At 39.0% G+C, this 20,909-nt stretch overlaps 1 protein-coding gene across 1 annotated transcript in view; it reads left to right on the forward strand.

Moving 5' to 3' along the window:
* LOC124159763 (protein bric-a-brac 2-like) overlaps window positions 1–20,909 on the forward strand; it is a 779,585-nt gene that overhangs the window by 239,618 nt on the left and 519,058 nt on the right. The gene's annotated exons all lie outside the window — the stretch shown is intronic.

A 20,909-nucleotide genomic window follows, 5' to 3' on the forward strand; every position in this document is an offset into this window, starting at 1 on the left:
ACGAGTCCAACCTTTCTCCTCCCCTCCCGCTCTTCAGCTCCGCCGTACATCCCAGTGGTCCCTGCGCGGATGTAACGGGTCTTGTATCATGAGTTCGCGCAGCACTTGCTGTCTCTGGTTGGTTCGGCCGAGATATGTTTCTCCGCGATATGTCGGCCCGAGAGATTTTGTAGCGGTCAACCCTGGGTGCGTGAAGGGCCCTCATGAAGCAACGTCCAGTGAATTTTTGGAGCTTATTAAGCACGAGAGATTACTTTATTTTTTCATTTTGTGATCAAAGTGGCCAGTCAAGTAATAAACTAAAGTTTCCTGACTTACAGTGGCGGATATAGGATAGGGACAGGGGGGGGGGGGCTAAGTGGGGTCCCAACAAAATTACAATTGTATCTAGTGTAAATTGTATGCCAAAGGGGGGGGGGGGGAATCCCCCCCCCCTTTGGATGGGGGTCAGTCCCCCCCATAGATCCGCCAATGCTGACTTATCCAAATATTCTGGGCTTCTCACGTAATTTTTTATTTGGTTTTATAGAATTCGTATTTACTGATGATAAAAATAATTTTGAGTGCGGCAACTCTGAAGCTTATAAATCAAAGTTAATGTATAGAATAATTATCAGTTACCGAAAGTTATATGATTGACCTGTTGGGATTGGAATGCTCTGATAATAAAAATATACTAATGACTAAGGGAGTGAGGAAAAATCAATTTCAAGAATTGTGCAGTGAAGGTGAACTTTCCTGATTTGATTGTCCAAAATTTATAGACAATGACATCATTAACTATTAGGTTATTTAGTATGGTAGCGCACGGGATGGTCTGCATTGGTCCACTTAGATCGTTTTTCTTTGTGTGGTCTTTTCACCGTGATGGTAGTTTCTTCATTCGCTTTTATCATTAGCTCCAGATTTTGTTGTCTTGATTCAGCTAATATTACTCTTCCTATTATTTGTAGGCTGTTCTTCGTTTGCATTTGAGTTTATTTGCCCACTATTTTTCTGAATGTATCCGAATTCCTTTCATATTATTTCTTTCAGTCAGTAATGTATATCGACCTTTAATTTCTGTAATCTAATTTTGTTGGTTTATTTTCTTTTGCTTTTCAAAACTTCTTTGGTTCGTCAATATTCCGGTGACTTGAGTGGGTTCCCATGGAGTGAACCTCGTTTCTACCTCATCGTATATTTTACAAGTTTTCTTCCCAAAAAAAACAACACAGGTGAAACTATTTTATATCGTGCGCTATAATATTTATTACCATAGTAATTACCTTTCTTCTTTTGTCATTTGTGACTAAAGTGAATAAAAATCCCAAAGTTAAGTATTGCGTGTATGAGTTCTTCGTAGTAGTCTTTCGATTTCGTAGTGGCCAGTGTCATCTTCCAGTTTAAGAATCTATTTCACATTAATTATTTAGCATTAATAGTACCATGATGCAGAAGTCACCATATAAATGATGATGTTGTATACAGTGTGACTAGCTCAGAATATCAGTCAGTTAAACCAGTGGCCTTAGATGGAAAAATTCGACAGCTTCGGTTACCATGCTCCTCAATATTTTAACTCGACATTATAAAACCGGTTCTTAGTATATCTCCATACTTGGAGTCTTTATTTAGGTCCTCAGGATGACATGCTGGGCTTTTGACTTGAAGGCATCTTATATTCTCATGCAATTTGATTGACTCGGTGTGGATCGATCGTATGTGGGTATTGTTGAGACCTTTGCCGGGAAGTGACGGGCGTCATGCTGGCTTCTGTATGAGTCGGGGGTGGGGGTGTGGGCTGCCTTTTTAATGGAGGCCCTTATCCGCCATTTGCCACCACCAGGGCGCGTGAGGGACAGCCATCTGCGACTCCTGGGGGCAAGTACCCCTTGTGGGGTGCGATTTGCTCTTAATCCTTAACCGCTTGGCTCCCTGTCTGTTGCATTTCTTGCTGCGTCCACTGTCTGGATTGGGATTATTCATGAGTATGGGTGGAGCATTTGTACCTATTCGTTGAAGACAACTTGTTTCGTGAGCCACGTATTGGAGAGTGAGTACAGGAAATACCATGATTATTTTTCAAGAAAATATTAATACTTTATGGATTTGAAGATTTGGTAATCTTTTATTTTTTTATATTCTCTGATTTGTTTCAGTATTTACGAGCAAAATTATTCCATTGAATATGATTGTATTTTTAATTTAAGTTTACTGTTGAGTATTGTTTAATAATAAGTTTCCAAAGTTTTTTATGTCTTCTTTAGTAAAATAAATCGTTGAGTTTTGAAAAATAAGTTCGAATAGTCAGCTGTGATCCTTAAAAGAGCCACCCGCAATATGCTATCTTGGCGATGAGGTAAAATCGTTCACCTTGAAGTGGACGCGAGGTAGGATCTCAGGATTAAAGTACATCATTGTATTGTGCAAGTTCGTATTAGGTTCTTTTGAATTCCTCTCAACCAGAGTTGCATGTAGATGGGCCATCATATTTCCTGTAAAGTAACATTGTATACCCTATCATTTGGTTTAATTGTTTGGTTACTCCAATTAACCGCAAACAATCTTTTGCAGGAATGTGGAATGTGTAAACTAATTTGGGGTTTAATTTTCACTGGCTAAAACCAAATTTTTAAGAATTTTCTGTCTTTTTAGTCTAACGTTCCATTATCGGTAAAACTTTCTTCGCCCCTTTTCTCGGTCCTTAATCGTATTCCGTAACTCTGATTTAAGAATTCTTCTGGTCTTCTGTGATTTAAGAATTCGTCTGGCCTGGTCCCCCTTGTTTCCTCACCTTTTGGTTGCGTTGATATCGATATTTTACAGAATTTGAACGTTATCACATCAACGACCGTGTTCGACATCGTATATTCGCATCTAATATATCTTCTGATGAGGCATGAGCCACTTATGAATTAGCACGCATCATTTATGTGTAGTTGATGATATTTATAGGATCGAGATGAGATTGGTTGAAACTGCTGGTGCGTGTGCTTATTCCTAGAAACACCAAGGAAGCGTTAATGTATGCAGGGTTCTAGGATGTACCAAGAAAAAACTGAAAATTATGCTGAAAAGGTATGCATCATTATGTGTCATTGATGCCATATTAGGGAATGTTTGGAAAAGTAAGTCACAATGCTGGAGCAAAGGAACCTAGGGGGTCATTCTTCGATTATTTCATGAAAAAATCAAGAACATTCTGTGAAGTCTGTGGCGTGGCGAGGATGGTCTAGGGGGTCTGTACCCCATAGAAATATAAAACTATGTATACTTTGCTTCATAAAAGAAAACAAAATATTTAAAAATCATGAATTGCAAAAGATTTCTTTAAAACATGAAGTTCTTTCGATAATGTAAAGTGTTAAAATTAGTTTCTAATTCTCTACTTGGTACCCTGTTTTTGAAAAATTTCCCGCCCCCTGGTTTCAGACCCCCCCCTCGGAACGAAATTCCTGGCTACGCCACTGTGTGAAGTAACTTGTTTAGTATGATATCAAGTACATTTTAGGAACGAGGCAAATGTATTTGAATAAGTGCTTAAACCTAGTACTAGATTGGTCGTTTATGGGGTCATTTTGTATCACGTAATCCGTGTTCCCTTCCGTTTTATTTTAGTTTAAAGCAAACTTCTTGAAGATGAGTGTTATAATAACAGTAAGCAATAGCAAATAATGACATTTGGAGTCTTGAAAATGATATTTTGAGCATTGTCACCTACCTCCAATTTTCGAATTGATGCTGAATACTCATGCAACATCTTTTTTCTGCGCTTTTAACGCTGGAAATAAAATTGGTGTCCCCTAGTAATACGCATGAGTACATCGAAACGATGGAGTGAGCTTGACGGGCCAGTATGAATATTATTCCACGGGTAACGTCCGCTGAAGGCGAAAATGTGAAAAATTCCCATCAATTCACTTTGCGGTTTATTCCACTGAATCCAATAAGAATTTAACGCTGGCACTTTGGCTCATTCAGCACCCAGACACCAAAAAGATTTTGCGGTTAATTTTTGACCCTAGGTACCCCAATTGCTGTAGTCTTCATTTTGGATTCATTCAGTCCACCGTCATTAAGTTCCAAGCACCATCACTCGATGACTCTTGACGTCGGAATCAATGGGGATGGATCGAGAATAATTTATTAAATAGTTATTGTTTCACCCGAAAAGATTAACATAGCTCAAAAATTATATGGGAATCGGAAAAATGAATCGAGGGCGACGCGCAATTATAGCCAAAATTTCATTACAGAAATTAAATTATTTGCAATTAATTTACGAGTCTGGTTGAATTCGTGCAGCGGTAATGATGTTGCCATCTCGTGTGGAAATTTCCAATTCATCGCTTTTTGACATGCTCCGAGGGAGTTTCATAGAAGTCTCGAATTTAGCTTTAACGAGTCTATGCGCGATAAGCAACTATCTTATCAGCGGTTTACTGATGGCAGCCCAGTTGGGCTGAAATTCTTAGAATTGAAATGAAATACCATCGTTCATGCATATTATATGCATGTTTCAAATCATAAAATAGCTTATAAATATCACTGGACTGGAATTTCAATTATCATTTCCACTTCACGCGTGTTCATCGGTCTAAAGTTATTTTTTTACCCTCAGCTAGAATGTCAATTAATGTATTATTTCCACTCGGTGCCCAGGATTTTTAATTTCAAAACCAGTTTCGTGTGACATTCATCCTATCATTTTGGTACTTTAAATATTTCGCGCATTTCAGACATAAATTGATATTGTAACAAGAAATTTTCTTGCTTTTCTATTTTGTATTATGCCCCACGTTGTGGATAAAAATGTAACACGAAAATCTATTGATTATTTTACCCGGAAAGAAACCACGATTTCGATATCTTTTCTTACCCTATATTTTAATTACTTTGCCCCAGCTTGCTCGTCGGAAAAGAAAATACATGAAACATTGCAAGTTTAGAGATACGTATGAAAGTCGCACAGTTTTGTTGTAATTCCTAGGGGTATATCATTCGCTCTAAGGTCCATCACAAAGATTTCTATCGTGAAAATTATTCATAATCAATGCTCGTGGTTTTTCATGATTTAATGGCAGTATACATATCATTAAATATTATAGGGTAGTTTCCTTCCTCAAAGAAAACGAAAGGCGGTTCGTTTTCGTTACCCATCAGTAGTGTATTCATAATATACAAATTATTTACTTTTAGAAATCCCAGTTTAGACGAATGTTAATGGTAAATTTTAACCTCATTTGAAAAAGGCCAGATTGGCGCCCATGCGATGCCACAGCTCGTGACGTCAAAAGGACCTCGATTCTATACGAGTAGATAGGAGTTTTACATCGTCTGAGATTACCAATGCTTGCATGAGGCACAGAGCTCAGGGAAACATCTCTTAATAATCACCTATAAAAACTGCCTATGGTCGGAAAGTTTCTTTCGTTTGATAGGGTATTAATAATCCTTATTTAAGCCAAACGCTATCTGCTAGCAGGGTACTCTACGCTACCGCCATGCCTGGCAGCAAGCAGCCTGCATCGTAGCGGCGTTCATAGCCGCGCACCCAGGAGGCCTCACACAGCAGCACCCAGACGTCACAGGGGCTTTTCCCAGCATTCACACTTAGCCGTCGCGTTATCGCGCGCTTGAAAATTTTCACTTTTCATTAAATCGCCAAAAATAGATATTTTCATTTAAAAATATAAAAGCGTGAAATGCGTACTCCATGAGTAAGCTTTCGATTTAGGCAATTAAAAAAATAGGAGACCACCCTATTCGAAATCCATGTACAATTGTTGGTGGTGTAAATTTCCCGATGCTAGCTGTGCATTCATACGAGTATTGTTCCTGAGCGTAAATTATTCGCTACTAAATCTCCCACTTTGAGTGGTATCGCGAGAAGTTTTCGTATTTATCAAGTCTTTTTTCTCTCTTCGTTGTGGTTTCATTAATTTTATCCATTTTTTGTAATTTCCTTGAGTGATTAACGGATTCTTGCTTTTAAAATTATTCTTAATCTACGATGTGATGTAATTCTATTTTGTAGGAAATCTACTCAAAACTGTCATCGCAGGTCCGTTGATCACCCTTCAGAAAATCATAAAAAAAACTCCGTTTCCTATGCGTCGAAGCGGACGTTAATGAAACTCTCGGGTCGTCGCTACATTTTCCATTTCTCAGAAGAAGGACTTCCTCTCCAAAGTCGTCATATTGACTGCGGACTTAAAAAAACCGTTCGACGGTGTCCACAAAACGATCATCGAATGGGAAACCCATTTATGAGGAGTTGGGAAAACACGCGCGTCGCGGAAAAGGCGTGAAACGAGTGGGAGAGGAGGACCCAATAGTTTGTCCAAATGCGGGCGGTAAATCGCGTATATTTTTTTATAATACCAAAAAGTGATGGTGGTTTATTCATCCGGCCATCAGCGAAATCGAAAAAACATTGCGAGGGTAATCGCTGCGGGAGATGAAAGGCAACTCGGCCTGGGGCGTTGTGTTGGGGGCTCCGCGTCCAAAGCTACGCCCCATCCCCTCGGGGCCTTCTCTCGCGGTGCATCGAGAACGGACGATTGGCGCGGTATTTATGATGTGGCCGCACACTCTTTATCGACGCATCCGAGCGTCCGCTCCCACACCCACCGGCACACTGTCATGCACTCGCGTCTCCCGCGTCCCCTTCTCCCTCCCGTCAAAAACCTCGAAAAAAAAGGGGCCGATAAATTGAGGTGTACATAGGGGATGAATGTGGGGGGGGGGGGGTACAATTGCGCGTGTTGCATTGTATGATGATCTGCATGTGGTGCAGCAGTGTGTTTTAGCGTGTGCTCACAGGGTGGCGGAAATATTTTATTTTTATTGTTTTGTTTTATTCCAGCACATCCTCTCTCCCCCACCGTTTTTTGATCCCCCTCCCCCGTGTCCGATTTTCCGATATTTAAGTGACGGGGAATCGTCACCGAAGGTCCTCCTGATTAGCGGCATTGGTAACTTTTGGATGTCGGGGCCATTAGCAGCGAGTATTGGGTGGGGGGGAATGCATTCAGATATAAGCCTTGATTTCGTTGTTGAAAGGGGTCCAGGGTGGTGTTCCCCTTAATTTTGTTCGGTCGCGTGTGATTATTTGAAGTGCGAATCCTATTTTTTTTGCGCGTAATGTTCACAAAATTGCGGTCGTCGTGCTTCCGTTCGTAAATTTAATGCACGGACCTTTTTTACGAGCTAGCGACGTACTCATTTATAGCCCGCGTGCATTTCGGGATTGTTTTCTGGATATTGAAAGCTTTTCTTCATTTTGTTTCATCCGTAATAAGGGCTCGATTGTCATTTTAGAATGGGGCGTTGAAAAACTGGTAAATGTGCAAAGAGCTCGGTTCCTAATTTATGAAAGGATTTTTGGACTTTTACGTTCGTAAATAATAGTTGTGAATAGAAAGGATGAGTAGAACATGCGCTTTTATTTGTGTTTTTTTTCATGCTAGTTTGTTTTATGAGATTATCATACCACTTTTGAGGATGCCTCAAGCTCAAACGTTGTACAGTACCTGCGCTACGAAAAGGCGCTGTTAAAATGGCCTTGTGCTAATTACCGTCCGTTTCTCTTATTCGCTCCTATCTGGGTCTGATTTAGAATATGAAGGGAACTTGATTTTTCATCAAGCCGCCTGTTAATATGGATTTAAGAGTTAGGAACTGAGTAAGCAACTATTTTATGCCACTGGTCGAATTGTGAATTATGTTATAGATATTACTGAAAGCACCTCTGTTAATTTTTGCAATGTGGTTTACCATTGAGTAGAATTAAAGCAATGATTTCAATGCAGCTGAATGTTTTCATAATCATATTTTATTTGATGACTTCTCTTCTAGACCCTCCATCAACGTAAACATGGTGACCCTCAACAAATAAAAAGTGTAAAAAATCGGTTGTTTCAGTGGCTAAAGAACAGTGAAATACTTAAATAAAGAATTAAAAACCTTAAGTGAAATTTGATTCGCGACCTAAGTGAAAATAGCTGGGAAGTTAGGGGAATACGAGGTACGTTAATCATTTCGCCGTTCAACCAGAATTCAGTGAATAACTTGCAAATTTTGATGGTCAGCTATATCTGCTGAAGAGCCATAAAGGAATTTAAGATTAACATACATATATACGGTAGGTTTGTAAAGCCTAATTACTTAGGAAGTTTCCAGGCATAAATATTTAGTGCAGTTTTACTATTAGAATCGTAGGTAAGATCCTTTCACGAAGCCACTCTGTCAAGCATGGGCTCTATTTTATTGGGTTCCTATTGGATAGGTAGAGTTATTTTTGCATACCCGTGGAAAATATTCATGTTTCTTTAGGTAGCCTAACTTAGGAAGCATAGTCTTTTAGTCTCTACCCATCCTACTATCATGATATTCATTACTATTCCCTTCTTTTCACTTAATAATGTGAAATAGAGAGAAGTTAGCTCCATTTTTCTGCCCATCGTAGTTCTCCAACTGTTGCTATCAATATTTTCCCGACTACTTGATCTTTATTACTTCATGTCCTTCACTTCTTCGTGTTCCATTCTGAGAAATCCTGGTTCTCCGCTACTCAATCCTTTCCGCTGTACTTCAATATCAATTCTCCCTGAATTTTCATCGTCCTCAATATCTCCGATTCATTTTCTATCGATTTCCTTCCCTTCAACTCCATACCGAGGTATTGATAGAGTCCTCTTGAATTAATTTTTTTCTCATATCCCATCTCAGTCAGCACAATGCTATGAGCTCTTCAATAGTAATCTTCCGCGTTTTGCCTTTGACGAAGGGGGAAAGGTCAGGAGAGTTGTGGGAGTGGTCAAAAGAGTTGGGTGGTTGGAGATAGGCAGGACGTCAGTTAAATTTTCCCTTTAACATTTCACATCAAAGACCCAGCGTGAATAGCAAATTCACCCTTGAGGGCAAATCGGTAGTGCTCCTCCGCCTAAGTACTCCACCACGTCCGTACCCTAGCGCTTGAATGGAAAAGAAAAATCGAGCCGCTTCTGTCAACTTCTTTTTGTTGTCCTTTTGTCTCTCCAGCATCCCTTTCATTCCCCTAAGGTTACGCCCCACGTGGAGCGCGCGGCATCCCGCCGCGTCTTATGTTGGGCGCAGAATAGCTCCTTTTACCTCTATTCGATTTTCGGAGGTTTCTCTTTGTTGTAATTTTGGCGTTCGCTGGGAGGGGGAGGGTGGACGGCCAATGTGCTTGTGTTTTCTTTCCTGCCCTCTTTAGGGGGGGGGGGAGGGGGTGAGAGATTTTGCGCTAGGAAAACTTAGTTTCGTGCTGCATACATGAGGCTGGAGAACTTACGGAACTGAATTATGCGCTGCGCGAGGAGTATGGCGGCTTAGCGGGTGTGAAGATGGGCGATCGAAGTGTCCCGTATTGCTTTCTTCTTGTACCTGTACCTGATTTTATGCTTTTGTTTTACTTTTGTGTTCGCTGGGAGTGTTTCTGTCCTCTTCGTGTTCATAGAACAGAGCGAGAGAAGTTTATACTTAGAAAATTTGATTTCTTGATTCATACCCAAGGATGAAGAACTTGTGTTATAGTCTTCCGTGGCGTTCATAATTCGTGGATCTCTCGGTTTCCCGCGTTTTCATCGGGTTTTGCTGTCAGAGGTGACGACACTTTCGCCAGGATTCCACCAGACGTCTTCAGGTCGAAGGCCAGGATGAATAACTTGCTTTGTTAAGTTATACTATTCCATGCGTTGTGTGAAGATTGTGTTGACTAAGCGGGTAGAATAATGGGCAATCACAGTTCCCTAGTTTTAATTCCATGTGGAATTCCTGGAAACTTGTAATACGGTGGTGAAATCTACTGGTCAGAACTTCGTTGTGCATCACCTTTGTCCAATAGAATTGAACTGGGCCTCTATCCTGAATGCATTCATTTCAGATGCCAATAGAATAGATCTGTCGTTATGTATCAAAACCAACATTTTGGTCTTTACACTGATGGAACGCAAGAGGTTCACATGGTCCTGCATACGGTATGTGAATTCCATTTTTCATCATTGTAGTCGTACAGGGTCGTGTAGTACGGTACAAGCGGAAAGAAAATCCTTCATCATGTCTGGCATATTAGCCGGTACTTATTGTTTTCCTCGTAATCAGTACAGCGCTAGTTCAATTTTTGGTCCTTGAAGGACCTTGTAACACCTATTGAGTTCTTTGTAAAGTTTTTTTTTGCGTGAGCACCCCCATAACCTTCGTGTAAAATTATCTCATTCACATACAAGCAAACCTTTACCTAGCTCAGTACTGTTCGTTATACCTTGGGACTATGTATATCAATCATGGTATTATGAGTTTATCAGGTCTTTTCAGTACTGGCGAGCTAACTGCAACGTGTTAAAGGCCAAGAATCACGCAATTCGGACTTTTCTTCTAGATTCTACTCGATGTTTTTCGTGTTTTTCAATTCTGAATTTCCCCAGCTTCTGGATTTATTGTTTCAATGGCATGTAATGCATTTTAACGCAAGCGCAACTTTGCACTTTACCTTAGGCCCTTTAATTCTACTCTATAATTAATAAGAACTTTTCTTATCCAAACTCCTTACCTCCTATAAACTATGCGATTTGCATACCCTTCCCTTCACCTTTTCCCTTGTGATATTGCGTCCCTCGTGACGCAGTAGGCCCGACTTCTTCCGCTCCCATCATTCAGTCTCCCGCTGTGTCTGTTAGGCCTGCAGGGAGTCCGCAAACCAATCACATTCTCCAAATGGTCCGCAGCCCTCTCCAATACGCGCATGACGTCAAAGTGTTTAATGGATCACTAAAACCTATATTCCGTTGGGGATTGGTTTGGTGAATTCCATTCTCGATTAACGAACTTAAAAATTGGAGTTATTTTTCATTTGCTTAGGAGTAGAGACAGACTTCTTCAGTCTTTTCATGTCATAAATTGTTTCTTTTGCATCCAGATGTATAAGATAATGGTATTGATTCTCAATTCAAATATTCATGTCCGTAAATTACATGTACATGAGTCATGGAAGCGGAGAAGAGGTGTTCGTTGTGGATGTTCTCCGAGCTCATCACCCGAGATGTCGATAATTTTCTATTTCCCAGTCTGGACGGCATCCCACTTGCTGCTGACAGCAGATATATCTGGTCAATATCTCTGTAAACTTCCCGGATGGCACCGTTTTCTGTATTTCAGCCTCAATTTGATCAGAAATCAGTGCTGCTATCCGGTACCTCTAATTGTTTCCCAAAGATACGAGTTGAAATTAATACGATAACCATTTAGAGAGTTTTCTGTAAAACACTCGTAAAAATTTTTGTTTATCCAATAGCTGATTTTGTCTTTCCAGACTAGTGGAATTTTTAGCTCCGGATTGTGGGGGTCCCGGCTCAGTGGCGCAGCGAGGGGGGATTTTTGGGGATAAACCCTCCCCCAAGAGCCCATAGAAATTTTTAAGTTTAATCCATTTTACTTAATTGGATTATTATTACTTATAGAATAGTGTAAGGATTAATAAAATACCCCTCAGGAAGCCGTAAGACACACCATCTTGAAGCAATCTTAAAATTTTTCTGGGGGATGGCCCCCGCACCTCCCGCTTACCCAGGCGGGTATTCCATATCCCCCAGTATTAGTTACGCCTAAACCTCCAGCCTTAATTCTTGGCTGCGCCCCTGTCCCGGCTAGATATTTTATTTCCATCCTTCGTTCCGTGGTCTTCTGAGTGGTATATTTTGAGTCTTTCATAACCACACTAACAGTGGCAGATGGATTGAGATTAGGGATGGTCGGATCGGATACCTCGTATCCAAATATCCGCGGATATTACCCTTCATCGGATACATCGGATCCAAAGTCGCGGAAGACATCGGATCTGGATCCGAAATTTTTAATAATAGCTTCAGTGAATGCCCCATAAGGGTGGAAAGAGTTCCGATTCTATCTTTGAATGCGCCGTCGCATGCGATTCTTGTCCTACTCATGAACCGTATTGTTTGAAAGCTCTCGCAGAGGTTACGTAGGAGAATTTCAGCCGTGGAAAATAAAAAAGGCAAAATACAACTAGCACATGGTGTGACTCTTCCCAATAGATTGAACAATCATCGGGGGAATCTCTGCGTCAGGAATGTGAAAATGCATTTACATCCGAAAATATCCTATCCGAAAGATCCGGCTCCGAAAATGAAGGATCCGATCGGAATCCGGATCCGAAAAAAATCCTGGATCCGTCCATCCCTAATTGAGATCCTGCAAAGATCTTCAGGGATACGCTTTAGAGGCCGGGAATACAAGATCGAGACTTTTTCACCCAAAATCCTAGGAGAGGGAGTAGAGTTAAGTAATAAGGAAACATTATGAACGCGATATGACTGTTACCGCAATATGAATCCGTCGATACCTCATGGGTAGCAATTGGGGAGGAAGGAAGAATCTCAAGCCATCATGAAGGCGACGCGAGCTACCATCAGCGAAACCATATTCAGCGTTCCTAGGCAAATTGAAGATCATCCCGTGAGAAAGATAATCCAGAGAATAATCTGTAGATACCTGAAGTAGCATTTGAATGCGCTAGATATTTTTTTCTAAGGCCACCGTTTCAATTTTAATTAAATACTTTGCATTCAATGATATTTGTTACTTGATCCCTGCGGTATTCAGGTCTATACGTCAGCCTCAGTAACGTGATTGGAGCCTTAAAAATGAAGCCATAGCCGTAGCCCATACGAATTCTTGCACGTAGTTTAAAGCGTATCGTAAGGGAACAATATAATTTGCCCCTTTTAGGGCTCTACATTTAGCCATTCGAATTTAGGTGCTTCCTTAACTTGAGATAAATTTTTTTTGTTTCGAATATGTACCTTTTTTTGGTCTTGCAATGCGTTGAACTGTAATACTTGGAAATACTCTTGTAAGTGTGATTTTTAGGGAGGTTTGAAAATGGTTGCCGCCAAAATCTGATCGCGGACATCAGCATCAATATTTAAAAATCTGTGAGTGGGATTAAACAGTTTTTATGCATTGACGAATACTTTATATGTTGTTAGCAGTATTCACCCTCTCATTTTTATTTTATTTTATCTGCAATTTTATAATTACATTTATTATTTTTCTTGCTGAAAATAAACGTTTTGAGACGGAAATTTTCGTTTTATCTCACTTTCATCGCTCTCTCCCGTGCATTGCATTACCATTTTTTTTTAATTTTACAAGGCTCCATTTCTTGTAATGCCTCTTTAGCAGTGATCAATATACAGTTCTTCTTGGAAATTATTTCGGATTGGACAGTGCCCATATTATACGTCTCCTTACACGCACAATGGTCTGTAGCTCTGGAATTCCAACTCCTGTATTGTGAATTTACTTTTTTCGGGTGATCTCGCGGGTAAGAAAATCTAAGGCAGCCGACGTTTTAGTTTCGAGTTTTAATTCTATTCTCCAGGAAAGCGTAAAATTCCTGCATTTTAATACATTTGTGCTGAGCTCTTCAGTTTTAGCCATGGGCCTTTTTCATATTTGTAGTATATATTCGGATCTTATTTTCGATAGTGCATGATGCTATAATGCGTTTAAAATCTTCTCGTCATTTTGAGGTAGGCGGTCATGTTTCAAGTTTTCTCTCACAATCACTGTATCCGGTGTATGTATTTCTGGGAACTCAAGAAAGTGGGAATATTGTGGTAAATTCGTATCTTTTAGTCACTTTTTTATTTCCCCACGAAAGAATAAAATTAGTCATGGCAACGGAATTTAAAAAAATTTAATCTAATACTTCATGATTAATTCACAGCCTTATTAAGCCGTTTCAAGTCCCTAGTCTTGGCCTTTATCACGGGAATCTCACTTCATTTATTACATCTAGATCATTTTCCATCCATTTGATCTGAATAGTATACCGCGCTCTCCTACTTGTGCCACTACTTTTCTCCTTTTCAGCAGCTTTGTGTCGTGATTGTTCCTTTCATTGTACGCTCATTGTTATTTTTTTATTCTATAGCGCTAAAAACTGGAGTTTTCCCTTTGCTTTCATAAACCCTGAAAATCTCCTATGAAAATTTATTTTAACCCTCACGACTTTAATTTAAATCCAGGATATCATCACGATGTAATTGATATAACCCGAATTTAGAGTGTTAATAAATGCTTTATTGCTATCTAACGATGGTTATTCAGGAATTATTTTATATTACAGGAGTTATTATATATCAGGTTTTACATAATTTGTATTTCATTATTAAGTTAGTATTATTACGTTATATGTAAATTATGTTTATCGGATGAGACGTAGTTATTACGCTTAATTCCCCAACTAGGTTGATTTCAATCTATGCTAGAAGTATATACGCATTTTTCAAGATTATTGGGATATTCCCCGCAGTTGCTTTTCGTTCTTATGACTCCCTTATCTCGTCGACAGTACGTATGCAATTTGTGCATGAGGGGTTCCTGGCCCTGCGATTGTGTCGTTAATGATGTTACCGACCAAATTCGAACACGTGACCCTTGGGCTGATAAGTGCGAAGGGACATAATCTCCTCCGAAGGGTACGTTTTACATGAGTACATTATTCACGCACCTGCTGGTATGTGGGTATGAGCGGCCTTGCGCGACCGCAAATGTGCCTCGCCCTGAGAAACGTAGGTTCCTGCTCTCCTTTGTCCGCCAGTGCTGTAAGTGGCTTTGGCCGGCTCTCATAATTGATGAGTTAATCCGGTGCTGCTTAGCGCTCACAATTATGCGGCTCTTGTTACATCCGAGGTGGATTTACCATGTTTCATGCAAATATGAATTGGCCTATGGGTTAAATCATTTTGTCTCCTACTATTTGGTTAGAGTTCTTAGTAATTCATTTTGAAACTTATGTTAGAAAAAGACTTTTCTCTTTAATTCACTTAAAATTTTTTGTATCTCGCACTAAAAACATTTCAACTACCTCAAAATATTTGTACGTTCAAGCAATTAATTTTTTGTTTCAAGTAATGTACTCTCCACACGTTGCGTTGCGTATTAAGTTTTTGTCCTGTAGCTAATGCTCCTTTTTCAAACGCGGTCGTAGCTTTTTCAGTCCATCCTCTTTGAATATCGAAAAATAAATGTACATCTCAATAATTTCTCGTTAGTTAAGATCCCAAAATTATAAGTGACATTTTAGATAGCTGTCTTATTGAGTAAATTTAATGTATTAGAGGAGATTTATGATATTTTTTCCTTAAATCCAGCGAAATATTTTGTTTCATCTTTAATCAATCATCACGGTCGTCTGCAAAGTATTTACAGGCTCACAAGTTCACAGAAGATGTAAGGATTTTTCATTCCAATACATCTTTTAATTTTTCTGGGTAATTGTATCTGTTTCTTTTTAGGAGTTCGTAGAAATTATACTCATATCACCTTTTTGGAGTAATATTATTAGTATTTAATTATGTGTCTTGTTCTATACATATAAACTGACATATTCATCTTGTTATTCACTTTTCTCTAGTCTTTTCTGTTTTGTAATTGGAATTTAGGTCGTCGCTCATCATGAATACATTTCATTCACAGAAGGCAACGTGATCCATTTTTTTTATTCTTAGAATTAGATTTGCTTGTGATACGACCGTAGGAAATCTGTGTTCACAAATTATTTTCTTGGGATTCCTCGAGAAATGTTTTTTTCCTTGCATTATTTTGGTACATATGCATTGTATGTAATATGCTAAAATTTCTCTAAGGAAGAGATTTTCTTCCTTATGGCTAACATTTATTGGTTTCCTCATGGGAAAAATTGCTCAAGCTTTCCTGGAAAAATTGGGACTTTATATGAGTCCTTTTCACCGCGCAACAAATTATACGTAAAATTTTTGGAGAAAAATATACTTGAAAGAAACGCAATGCCAAAATTGAAGTTTTTAGAAAGTGATTTTTCAACTTTAATGGCCCAATTTTTTTGTCGTATGCAATTTTGGTAGCCATACGTGGCATCCGTTTAAAAAAAGATACTTTGAATACTAAGGCTTAATTCGATGATTGTGTTAATATAATTTACTGACGTTGAAACATTTTCATGCGGTTCTTTTACTCGTGTTACCTTAATTATACATGTATTCGGTAGAGGTATTAAACCTTCCATCCCTTACGACTTCAATCATAATTTTGCCGAATACATTGAAATCGAAACACATAATATTGCAAACATATTTTAAATTTTACTTTAGTCGCAAGCAGTGGGGAACGTAATCTGCCGTTGTTAGTAATTTATTTTGAAAATATAAATATTCCGAGATAAATTTGATGTTTTCCGAGTACCCATTAGTATATTTGGACATTGTGATGCATTTACATCTACGGCAACTAAGAAATTTATTTTGGAATGTAGTTAAATCAATTCTTATTGAAAACATATGTAAATTGATGGCACTGGTAATGCGTCACTGTAATTCAGTTCATCATACATGAGCTCGCGTAAATAGTGTAGCTTTTTAAATTTCATGACAAGGTAGAACTGTTTTCAGTTTAAGTATTATGTGAAATGCTGCACTTTTCTGCCAGCCAGACAAAGAGAGAACGTTGCTTTTTTCAGCCACCCCTATAATCAGGTGGGAAAATGCAGACGACTTTAAGGTCTTCCTTTCCTATACTTAGTTTTTACGCCAGTGAGGTGTGGCGAATGCGTCTCTTTCTTTACGCTAGACGTCGTCCCGAATATGGTTTTGAGTGAAGTCCATCCTTGGAAATATTCACTTTTCACCGCGGCACATTTCTTTAGAGAAGGTTCTCTGTCAGTTGAAAAGAGTACCTGCCTACTTTGGGGTACGCCCTGACTCTCTATAGTTTTCTTTTCTTCTTCGGAGGTACGCGAAGGTCAGTGGTAAATACCTACTCTGCAGCTTCGTCCTTATGAGCCGACCTCCGAACACGACACAATACTGTCGCTTGGCGCTGTAATTTTCTTTCTTATTTTCTCCCATGCACGAATCTTTTATACATCTTTCTATTCTAATTAGACCTATCTTAGTCAGATTTTTTACGAGAATTTGGTCCTAGTCTTAACTGTATTATACGCATGGAGCGTTAATACATTTAATATACGTATCGCTATTTGTAATTTATTCAAATTAGGATAATGAAGAAATTATAATTACTGGGAACTCGAACTCTTCATGTTGTCAACCACTATGCATCTAAATGCTAAATATGTCTATTTTTCGGGGTCAACCCTAATTTTTCGTGATTCTATTGCAAATATGGTTACCCGGGAGAAAAACTATCTGCGGTGTTACGCATGCAATATTATATTCATACGAGCACTATCTAAACATCTCATTCACATCATGTCAACCAGGCGATTCTCCAAGCTTTTAAATTCATTATATATTTATTTCTACTTAGCTAGTGTCGAGACTAATTTTTTCACTATACGTATTCATGTTTTTGCCATCGTTAAAGATGAATAATTCATAGAGCACATATTTTTACGCGGTCTGGAATTTTTCGGAAAAGGCCGGATATGGGAAGAGAAAAAGTTGAGAGTGTGGTAGCCTAGTAGTAATAGAGCATTTGGCCTCTGATCGAAGGGGAGTCTTCGGAAATATAATCGATGGCCTTTTTTTTACAATTACCTTATTAGGTAATACCGGCCATTCCAATCTTATCGATTTTTTAAAATTATTCAATCACTCAAATAGGTTCTTAGCCCTACAAGCAACAATAGCAATATACAATATCATGTTTATGCTGTATTGAGAATTCTTTCTTATTAAGTAGTATACCTTTCTTAGATGTCTTGGGAAAGAAGCACTAACCTGAATTTTTGTAACTCACTCGTCTCTTCATTAGTCTGGGGAGAGCTCTACCCTCATTTATCTGCTTGCTACCGGGTTGAAGCACTAGGTGAGTTAGTGAGTCTGTGAAGTCTAGAAAATTCAAATAATTTCAGTTTTAGACGACGCGACGTCGCGACGTATCTCTCCCGCTTCAATGGTTTTTTTATGACTTATTATTGGTTTAAACCTGAGACAGTCAGCTTGATATTTTCAGAGTAGGTATAGAAAGTAGTCCCTATCGATGTTTCATGTATCTCATATAAAAAATGTTTACCTCATTCTAATAGATGAGATGCTCAAAGGTTGAGTTTTTTCCTCACTTGTATAAAATAAGAGCTGCCGCCAATGCACGAAGAGAGATGCAGGGATATACTGAAGTGTTGTACTTTTTTCTTTTTTTCTACAATTTCCATTTTTGGACACTAATACCAATATGTACTTTATGTCTATTTTATATATTTTGTGTTTGAACTCGAGGAGTTAGGGGCATGTTTAAAATAATGAATGTAGCGAAGGTCAATGTGAAATTTATTTGTAAATGAGTTAGTCGGTAACCCTAAAGGGAGGCGAAATTCTCATCGGGTGTCTAATTCCAAATCTTTGTTTGAACATATGCCATGTATTATTTGTATTATGGGGAATCAAAATTATCATTGTAATTACATACCTGCGCTACATATTTCTGAAACTTCAAGGTGATAACGAAAGTTTTAAGTTGGTACTAAGTCATGATATGGATGGAGCGAGTCCTTAGCGGGGAGGGCATTTTGAAAGCAGTGTTGGAGGTAGAATGTTAGGTAAACGAGGGAGAGGAAGGAAGAAAATAGGATGTTTAGATATAATGAAACGGAGTAGGCATTATTTTGAATTGAAGACGGAAATCTATAAGGGGAGGAGAGACTGCCAGAATGCTTTGTGAAATTCCATGCAAACTTACCGGTTCGGTAGAATACTTTATATTAATTATAGCAATAATGTTCCTATTTAAAATACTATGTTTTTGCACTTTAGCAGTTAAGTGCTTGTTGAAAAAATGAATGTAGCACTGGCCAATTTGATATTTATTTGCAAATGAGTGAGTATGCAACCCCAAAGCGAAGTTAAAGTCTGAAAGATGTCTAATTCCAAATCTTTTTTGTAAAACACATTTAATGTACTATTTGTTTTATGAGGAATTAAAATTATTTAAATTGTTATTGCTACATCCGCTATATACCCCGGAAACTTCAAGATGATAACGTTTAGTTTCGTGACGTAGTATGTAAGTTTCACTCACGTACTGCGCCATGAAAAAAGACAAAATACGACCAGTCGAGAGAGTGAGATTAGCCCACTTAATACATGAATACGTCATAGTGGTGGTGGGTTATGTGAGGTGGCTACGCATCCCCATATGTAGAAGGAGAGAAGCGTACGGTTGGACCGCCTCGCAGCTTGGATATATCCTTGGGTGGGCAACCCCGCCCGCTGTCGACCTTCGCGATGCACTCCCAACTCAACACGCGGCCAATGCAACGGCCTCAGTACATCCCCCCCTCACCACCCTCTTCACTCCCGTAATTGGTCTAGACCCCGACAATAAAGGGGAAGCCAACAGGGAGAGCAATCAAAATTTATCTCTTTGTCTTCGCTTCGGAAGGAAAAAAAATATTCCTGGCCCATAAACATACATGGCCTGGAGGGGAAGTTTGGACGAGACGGTGGGAGGGAGACTTTGAGGAGAAATGGGTGGGTGGTGTTGTGTTGAGGATCGTATGGTGGAATTTTGAAGGGCAGGGAACATTGGGCGGGCACAGTGAAAGTTGAGGGAAGAGCAACCGTGAACGAGGTTGGCTAGGTAAGTGCTAGAAACGGAGATTGTGTCACTTTTTAGGAAATTTTCAAAACATTCCCTTCTAGCATTACCAATTGGATCAAATGACTGCCATAAAAATTGGGCTTTGCGTCATAAAAAAATCGACGAAACAAAAAAATTTCTTGAACTGGCATTTTAAATTGAACATTTTTGTAAAGGCTCGATACTAGTAATAAGTGAAGGCGAAATCTTGATCCCTGTTGGGGTATATACTTTAGTATCATTTGGATACAAAATTGATATGATTTTCATAATGCCATTAGAAGAAAAATAAAGTTAAAAATAAAAAATCATCATCAAAAAACCATCGTAAAAATAAAGTTTAGGCACATGAACGTGTTACTACCATTTTTTGTAGCGAATCAATGCTAACATTGAAGTGAAATCACTTAATTACATTGGAAAGGCGTCAAGGGACGCCTAAATTACTGGTAAAAGTATTAAATTAAATATGTGAGAATTAAATCATCCATATTTCTTGCTTGCTAATTTTACTGGTTTTTACATAAATGGACGTCTTTTGTGATGGAAAAACGTATTATTCGTTAAAATACGCGAAAAGTGTTTCATTTAGATCGCTCAGTCACGAACCTACATTCGTGAATAATTTACCCGATGGGAAAATCCTTTCTCTGTGGAGAAGAGGTTGTTTTCAAAATTACTCTGAATAAGCATTTATAATTAGTTAAATTTTAACTAAAAATTTAAGGGTTGAATTTTCCAGTGTGTTGCCCTAATTTAACCTTTTAACCTCGATTGATGTCGCATATGCTGGTTAACATTTTTTCAATAAAATACGCGACGAGTGTATGTTTTTGATGGTGAAATTGCGAACCTACCTCCTTAAGGGCAAGGAATGGAGAAGAAGAGAGGAAGGAGCTTTTTGTGAGTTCACTCGTGTGGCGATTTTTATGCCGCGGCGTTTCTGTGTTATTCGTTTTCCTTTCCGTGAACCCCTCTTCCTCTGCGTTCTTTCTTTTTCTCTCTCTCTCCCTCCCTCCCTCCGCCTCCTTTATTCCATTTCCTTGAGCGTCACCTTTCCTTCCCTCTCGGCGTTGCATTTAAAAATGCATGCCTACCTCCTTCCTCCCCCCAGGAGTGCATTCTCATTATTTCTACTACTTTAAGAAGTTAAGGTGGAAGTGGGCATGATCGTGTAATTACGGAGTGCTCAAAACCACTTCTTTCCCTTACTCTTTCTTTGCCCTTATGCACCTTGCCCTCTTCCACCCCCTCGTATTTCCCCAACTTCCCTGTCCGTAGCACAACCGTGGCATCCCCTT

Source organism: Ischnura elegans, chromosome 5 (assembly GCF_921293095.1).
Source record: "Ischnura elegans chromosome 5, ioIscEleg1.1, whole genome shotgun sequence".
Classification (NCBI taxonomy): Eukaryota; Metazoa; Arthropoda; class Insecta; order Odonata; family Coenagrionidae; genus Ischnura; species Ischnura elegans.